Source organism: Pinus tabuliformis, chromosome X (assembly GCF_031772625.1).
Source record: "Pinus tabuliformis cultivar Carrire ecotype Pingquan chromosome X, CPIR1, whole genome shotgun sequence".
NCBI classification, from domain to species: Eukaryota; Viridiplantae; Streptophyta; class Pinopsida; order Pinales; family Pinaceae; genus Pinus; species Pinus tabuliformis.
In genome coordinates this window covers 667498798-667508209 of record NC_142308.1, presented here as the reverse complement: position 1 = coordinate 667508209, position 9412 = coordinate 667498798, and positions in this window count along the sequence as shown.

Genomic DNA, 9412 nt, shown 5'->3' with positions numbered 1-9412 from the left:
ATCAAGAACCCCTACGACACCCAAAATACTGAAGTTTGAATGATGTAACCCAGATTTCAAAAAATTCTGCCTGATTTTGTCATAATCTTGCTGGAATTTCCATTATTTTCCGGGCTAATTTGTGGGTCCTTTAGACTACATTTGAGATATTCAAGTTGCATGGCACACCTAAGAAGATAATCTCAGTTTAGAATTTCAAATTCATCTCAAACTTTTGGAAATCACATTCGCTAGATTTGGAACTCAGTTGGCATTCAATATAATATACCATCCTTAGACTAATGGACAAACCAAGAGAGTAAATAGGGTGTTGGAAGACACGATGAGAATGTATGTTTTGCACCAGCCAAAAAGGGGAAAATAATTTCTTCCCTTAGTTGAATTTTCATATAATAATGGCTATCGGGAATTGCTAAAGATGAACCACTTTGAGGCTTTGTATAGCAAAAGTTGTAATACACGCATTAGTTGGGATGACCTAGTAAACATGGTAACTCTCGAACTTGATATGTTAAAGGAGATGGAACATGAGGTTATTAGTATCAGGAAAAAGTTGAAGGCAAATCCAAGATAGAAAAAAAACCTACATAGATTTACAAAGAATGCATAGAGAATTTAAAGTGGGGGATCATGTGTATCTCTGAATTAAATTGAGAAGCTCACTGAAAGTGGGGTGCTAAGTTGGCACCTCGGTTTTGTGGACCACTTCATATTTTGGAGAAAGTGGGGCTAGTGGCTTATAGATTAACCTTTCCTTCCACCATAAAGGCACATGATGTATTCCACATATCGTTACTTAAAATGTATGTACGCGATTCTAATAATGTAATAAGTTGTTCTGTGATACAAGTCAAGCCCGAGGGAGAGTTCCAACTCGAACTTGTGTGTATCATGGACTAGAGGTAGACCATGCTCTGTAACTGAGTAATAGAGAAGGTTAAGGTGCAATGGAAGCACTTTTACTCGATGAGGCAACCTAGGAGCATGCAAATCAAATGAAAGTGTTGTACCCTTTTTTGTTTAACATGTAATGGATGTAAAATAAATGCTTCTATAAAGCTCAAATTTTTGTTGTATTTTTCCGTTTTGTAAGAACATCGAGGACAAAGATCCTTTAACGGGGTGGGGTATGTAACATCCCCTACATTCCCTATGACTGTTATAAACATTTTTATATAAATGAGCATCCAGTGTGCCATTTGATTGTGGCGAAAACTCTGTTTAAATGTGATACAATTATTACTGATGAAATTAATTCATGTTCTGATCATGGTACCAAAATGTATGAATGTGTGTTTAATGTTAATTATGTGTTAATGTTTTAATCCACACTGAAAATCAGAGTATTCATGTATTTTTATTTTATTTTTTATTTTTATTTTTTTCCACAGAAAAAATCAAACCTTCTATTAAAAATAGGGTTACATAGTATATGCAGGCATTACGAAGAGACTCAAATCCACCATAAAAGGGGAAAAAATCTCAGCCAGCTATCAAAACCTGCTCGCTGTGTAAAAATGCTCAGCAAGCCAATCCATGAATGACGGCTCCTCCAGAACACACGCGCTTCCCGGGATTAGAATCACGCAGGGAAAAAAGCGCAGAGAGATCAATATTAACACAAAGACCTCAAGAATCCACAGTGATCACTTGAAGGATTCTCGATCGACAGAAAAGAAACGAAGAGAAAAAATCAGCTTCCCGGGCCTCCACGATTAAGGAAAACAGCCCAGGAAACCAGAAGTAGTTCTACAGAAAGGAATGGAAGCGAAAAACAAGATGAACCAAAACAAATTATGTACAAAAACAAAGAAATGATTTCTGATGAAACAAAATTTAAACGAAGATGGGTTGTTCGACAGATCGAACCACCCCATTTTCATCCTCCGAGACAGTCCACGACCCCATATCAAGCTCAACACCTGCTTTGGAAAGGCGGTCCGCATCGAAATTCCTTTCCCGGAAGATATGACTGAGAGAGATCTCCATGAACTGACTCCTGAGGCGAGAAACTTCTTTAAGCAGGGGAATCAGAATGAGATTGTTGCAGCGTTGAGCCCCATTAAACCAATTCACAGCATTCATTGAATCCCCGAATATCTAAACTTCTCTCACATTTCTAAGAATAAGCCAACAGAGAAGGAGATGTAAGGCTTTCAATTCTGCAAAATTATTGGAGCCCTGTCCCAGACCAATTGAAGCTTTAACAACCTTTTCCTTTGATAAGTGAATAATCAAGCCTGCCCCACATCGACCATTGATGTCCGAGGCCCCGTCAAAGTAAGCCCACGGCATAGAATATCTGATAGATTCTTGACAAACAGCTCTGGAAGTAGAAAGAGCTTGAGGAACAGGAATACTTTCATAAATAGCAACTCCTTCTGCGGCAAGTCTTCCAATAGGGAAGATAGAATCCTTAAAGATAACTTGATTCCTAGCTAGCCATGTCCCCCAGGTAATGAGTAACGGAATGGTTCTTTCTCTGTCATTTGAAGTTTCATTCCACCACCTCTGCCAAGCATCTAAGAGCCCCTGCCCTTCCCACCTAAATGGAACATTTATCAATCTTAACATTTTGGCCCATAGGCTGGAATTAAAGGGGCAAAAAAGAAATAGATGCTGAACTGTTTCGACGCTGTCTTTACAAAGGGGGCACCTGCCGGGACCAATCCTTCCTCTTCTTTGAAGAAAATCCCAGGTAGGAACTTTCTGAAGCAGGACACACCAGAAGAACAGTCTTGATTTAGCTGGCCCTTTTAACTTCCATAGCGATTTAGCCCACCAAGCCGGATTCTCCCATCCATTTTGAGACATCATCCATTTGTACCCTAACTTTGGAGAATAAAAACCACTCTAGGCAAAGACCCATTTAAGCTCATCCAGAGAATCAGAGAGCCTGACTGAGGAATTGAGAAGGTCCCTTTTATACAAGTCCCATTCCTCCAGCCATTCATCATTCAAATTTAAATCTCTTCCCTGAAACCACCCTTGACTCCAGATGGTGGAAGCCCGAGGATCAACCACCTGATTTAATGTGTATAGACCCCTATCTTTTAAGGCCGAAACCAACCCCTGAGATAGAGAAAATCTCTCTTAATAGACTATCCAGGGGTCTCTACCCAACTTGATCTAAGTTCCATCTCCCACACTCCAAGCCAATCCATTCTCTATGACTTTGATAGATGCAACCACTGCTTTCCAGACCATCAAGGAGTTTTTGGAATACTTTTGCGGCAATTTGATCCAGTCAAGCGTTGATAGAGGATCAATATATTTCCTTTTAGACACAGAGGTCCACAGGTTCTCAGTGGAAATGAGCCTCCAGGCTAGCTTTGCTGCTAGAGATTGGGAGAAACAAGCGAGGTTTTTAATACCCCAGCCTCCCCACTCTTTAGGACGAGCGATTTTATCCCACGCGATCCACGGGGTAACTTTCTCAGACTTGGACCCCGCCCACAGAAATCTACTGCATAATTTATCAATTGAGTATAAAATTCCTTTGGGAACCCATGTCAGACTAGCCTAGTAGACTGGGATTCCCATAAGAATAGATTTAATTAAAACGAGCCTGCCAGCCCTGGAAAGCCACTTGTAACTCCAATGTTTCAGTTTGGATTCCAATTTTGAAAGGATCCAATTCCAATCTTTTATCCTGTAATTGTCGAGCTTCAGAAAGAACCCCAGATATTTAAAAGAATCCTCCAGCGTTTTGACTTTAAAGTTCAAGACCGATTCCACTCTGCACAACAGCTCTCTAGACAGACTTGTGCATGTTAGTGTAGATTTTCTCTCGTTTATGCAGAGACCAGTAGCCTTCAGGAAAAGGTCCAAGATCCTCTTGAGCGTCCTACAGTCCTCAAGACTACCATTGCTGAAGAGGATTATTTCATCCACGAAGAGGAGATGAGTGACCCAGAAATTTTGTGCTACTTCAATTCCTTTGAGAGTCCCTTGTCTTTTTGCTTCATGGATCATGAGACTGATACCATTTGCGGCCAGCAAAAACAAAAGGGGAGAGAGTGGGCAGCCTTGGCGAAGGCCACGATCAGGGCTAAAAAAAACTGGAGGCTGCACCGTTGATCAGGACAGTTATGGATGAAGAAGAAACATAGCTCATAATCCATCTTACAAACTCATATCTGAACCCTAGATGAATTAACAAAAGCCTACGATACAACCAGCTGATTCTGTCATAAGCCTTAGACAATTCAATTTTCACAACAACTCCTTTTTTTTTCCCAACTTTTAGACTGTGAAGCATTTCTTGAGCTACTCCAACAGCTTCATCCAATTTAATGCCAAAACCACTGAAGTTGGAAAAAGTTGCTCTGATATGATTTGTTTATTAATGCAACTAGGGGTGTTGTTCCATGCTTTCCCTTTTTGTGAATCGAAAGGGTAACTTGCAAAGGAAGGCAACGTGGGGGAAGAAGGCCCTCTTGACCATGCCTGAGAGGTAGTTGAACGACATAAATATGCTAGACACACTCAGATGGGGGGTTCGTTTTTGGTTTTGCTGGAGAAATTTAGTGGAAAAAGTTAGTACCGAAAACAACTCACGGGGAGCATTCAGCTACACTAGATTGTTGCTGCTCAATTTCTAGTTTTTACCTTGTGTTTCCAAACCTAAGTGTGGAGTGAGATTGAATGAACATACTGGGTGCTTTCTGGGACTAATAAACCATTGGTGTTTTCTACGGCTGGAAAACCATTGGTGCTCCTATCTAGATGAGAAAACACCTTTACAATAAGTTACTAATGCTTGTTGGGGCTGATAAACCGCCGATACTTGCTACGACTAAAAAACCACTGGTGCTTGTCTGTGGTTGATAAATCACCTACAAATGATATCACTCTCTTAGCTAGATTGGTGTATTAATGGTGAATTTTAACTCTCAGACTTTGGACCAAAGCCCAAACCTCAGGGTATATGGGTGTTGATTTGGCCAACGTTGACATGATAAACATTCTTATTAGTATAACTCTTAACTAATTTATCAAATTGATGAAATAATTCTAGCATCCAAATACCTTCATTGAAGTGATCATGATCAGAACATTATTATCTAATTTTGCAAGTTTTTAGAAAATGACATTTTTGTATTACCGACAAATGAAAAATAAATTAATAATTTGTTTGGTGATTTGCAAACAATGTGTCTATCAATGGGATGCTATGACCAAGAATGTGGAAAAACTTGTTCGAGCTTGGATATCCTTTGGGATAGTTTAATTCCCCCAAAATGGGTCCCATCCTCAATCTCCCATGAGATTTGAACATATGACCTAGTAAACACTAAACGCCACACAAACCAATCAATCTACACCCCATAATTTTTTTTGAGTGATTTACAAGTTATCATAAAAAAGATGAAAATTGACTCTCTATGTTATCTTTATCTTCTCCTACAATGATTCATACTTCAACAATATGGTTTATGTTCAAAACCTGAGCAAGTTCAAAATAAAAAGTTCAGTACCTTATGAGATAATGTTGAGTGAAACAGGAACAACTCCCATTGAAGCAATTGCTATGGTGCGGCTCATAAGATATCTAAAAAGAATTGAGCAAATGAGAATAGGTAGATGGCCTAATGTTATCTTCAATGAAGACATGAGTGAAAGAAAGAAAACATGGGTAAAACAAAACTACACATGGATGCAAAAATGGAATATCTACCTTCCCTGTCCCACAAATAGGAAGGAGCTAAAGGATTTTGTTATGGAGAAGTTTCTTAAAAAGGTACGGGGAAAAGAGTTGGGTAGAAAGAAGAAATATTACATGGAGGAATTCAACCCTATGTGTGATCTACAACAAAAAGAGTTCATTGGAGTTAACAATTCGTGGAGGGCAAATGTTCTTATTGCTCAATTAAGGACCAACTCACATCAACTTCAGTGTGAAACAAGATGGTGGAAAAGGCCTAAAGAAGCTTGGGAAGAACAAGAGTGTACATTTTGCATGTCTGTGGGATCGCAAAAACATTTCATTTTGGAATGTAATGCATTCAAAGACATTAGAGAGAGTTATAAGCACATGTTAGCATCAGTTTCTTGGCATTGTATTTTTAGCGAGGGGATTGTTGGAACGCTGGGTCAGCTCATCATCAATTTGAATCGGAAAAATATTAAATTGCAAAACGCTAAAAACAGGAAACTAATAGTCTCAGAGACTATTTTTATTCTCGTGGACCTTAAAATATCATTTCAAAATATTTAATCGCTGAAATTTACTGTCACATTTTGTCATCTTCTCCCTAAAATAATTTGTGTTTTAACAATATGATTTATGTTCAAAGTAATTACTAATTCCATATTCCGGTGCAAAGTAAGGAGCGGAGCCTATTTTAGAACGAGCATCCCTTCCATACCTAGATCCAGTTACAGATAAAGGCCCAAACACATGAGAAGCATAGATAGAAGCACCTGAGTAAGCATCTGAGCTATAAGCACCACCTATACCACCAGTCGCTAAGATAGAAGCATCATTAGCAGCAGCGAAGAAGGCAGATCCATTTCCGGGTACTACAGCAGATCAATAGCCCCCAGCTTCCCTTCGCGCAGTTCCTTATCCAATTGATCCGGTTGAAGTTATGGTTCCGGAGCTATTTACATACAAATAAAGATCCAAATCCAATTGACTAAGAACCAACCAAAAGTAGTAGTTTCACCAATAGAGCTTTCAGAAATTAATTAGTAAGGTGTATTGTCACATGTATTCTTATTCCTTTCGGACGATTCAAGCTATGGCTTGCTGTGAGTCAACATTATTTATCATTTCTTTTTCTGTGTCAGAAATCCACCATTTCTTTTGTCATTTGATAATGGATAGCAGTGCCTCACATACAGTGAACACAACCAATCTTGAATACGATGAAGTTTTCCACTTGAAAGCATTGACGCAGATTTCGATGAATATGATGAGGCACGGGTTTCGATGAATGCAATGAAGCTCTGCCCAGTGCCCATTTCCAAATATTGGCACGAGTTTCCAGTGCAGCAATTATAGCAGCTACTTCATGGCTTCTTACTCCATTTCCGTTTTCTCCCCTACTCGAATTTCTTGAAAAAATTTAAGTAGATTTCGGTGGGTGAGAATTTTATATTCTATAACTTGGTTGAAATGATTTCAACACTCCCAAAATCAAATTTTCATATATATAAATATAAAATTTGAAGTTATAATATTGATTATATATATATATATTTTAAAGTAGGGTTGTTTATAATGAATATTTAAAATTTGGTAAAAAAATTATTTTTTAGAAATTTATATTATTTAGAAATTCACAATATTTATTTTATACATTATTTCAAATAAATTTTTTAGGTGTTGATTTTTTACATATTAGTAAAGTACTTTTGTGGAGATATTTGAAGATGTTGTACTAATAAGTTAATAACCCAAGTTTTTATTAAATCTTACTTACTTATTTTACTTATTTTTATGACAGATATATTGTTACTTTCAAAATTAATATCAAAGATGTCATTGCAAATTTTACTTAAACCTTGCTCTAAGTATTAACTTTATTATTTTAATTGTCTTAAAAAATCAACAATTATCTCACTTTATAATGGCTTAAGTTAACCATTATTCATTTCATATAAATTATTTAGCTCCATAATAATATTCAAGCCTATACAATAGATATATCAATATTAAAATAGCCTCATTTTTCAAAAATGTTACGGACATGCAATACTATATATTTATCTCTAAATGATTGTCACAAACATATACAAGGTACCCAAAACAAAAATTATTTGGATAAACTAGCTAAACAATACTATCTAAGTAATTACAAAATCATAACTAATAATTTTGAACTAAAAATAATAATAAAAATATCCATCAACCTTTGGTGAAAGTCATAGTCATCAAACTCTAATTACTTTCATTATCTCACTTTATAATGGCTTAAGTTAACCATTATTCATTTCATATAAATTATTTAGCTCCATGATAATATTCAAGCCTATACAATAGATATATCAATATTAAAATAGCCTCATTTTTCAAAAATGTTACAGAGATGCAATACTATATATTTATCTCTAAATGATTGTCACAAACATATACAAGTACCCAAACAAAAATTATTTGGATAAACTAGCTAAACAATACTATCTAAGTAATTACAAAATCATAACTAATGATTTTGAACTAAAAATAATAATAAAAATATCCATCAACCTTTGGTGAAAGTCATAGTCATCAAACTCTAATTATTTTCAGGGTCATCAAACTCCCATTTACCTCTATATGTAATGAAATGCAAGCCTGACTTTGATAAAAGAAAAATTTGGGGCTTAAAATACTTTCTGCATATGAAATACCTAAAATTTGCAAACCGACTTTGATAAAAGAAAAATTTGGGACTTAAAAAGCTTTCTGCATATGAAATACCTAAAATTTGTTGTGTTATATAGACATGTGAATATGTTGTAAGTTTAACTATTCTAAATAGTGATAATATTTTTGATAAGATCTTTATTTTTTATTATTTAAAATGATTTTTTAATACACTCAATTTATATCGATTTAACAACTAAAATTTAATATTTAAATTTAAACTAATTTCTTATGTAATTTTTATTGCAAATTTATAATTACTCAAAATAAACAATTTCCTCTCAGCTTGCTTTCCCAACAATAAAACAGATTCTATTCTAGATTTAAATATATTTCCCAACAATAAAACATGGAATCTATTCTAGATTTAAATATATTTCATGTTTTCATGCTTCAATTTAAAAATTTACTAAAACTAACCATAATAGTAATGAATAGTTCATACATTCACTTACATTAAATTAATTTATCTTTTATAAAAAAATTACAATCTAATAAAAAAAATATTATACGATATTTTACTTTCTAATATAATAAAAATATTAATTTTTATAATTAAAAAAATTATTTAACTTATATTAATTAATAAAATAATAAATAAATATTTTTATAACTTAATTAAAATAATTAATTATAAAATTATAAAAATCAAAACTTAAAATTTACTATTAATATAATATTGATAAAATATAAATTTTGCACGATTACAATATAGTCTATCTTTCTACCAGTATAATTATATATCATAGCTAGCAATGACAATAAATACATAGTCTCTTCACAGTGAGGTCTCACCTCAGCATTGGTTGGGCTTGAAGCATGGAATAGAACATGTTTCATTAATGACATTAGGCATTATCCATTATTCCTTATGCACCTACAATATTCATTATGTATTTGAAGTTGCATGTTTTGTCGAGTAGATTGTTTTTTTTCAATAAGTTTAAGAATATTTGTATTTTTTAAATTATAAATCAGTAGTTTATGGTTTAGTAATGCCCTTTATGGAATCCTTATCTCTCTTCTGGTAACTATTTTGTCTTTGCTGGTTTCTTC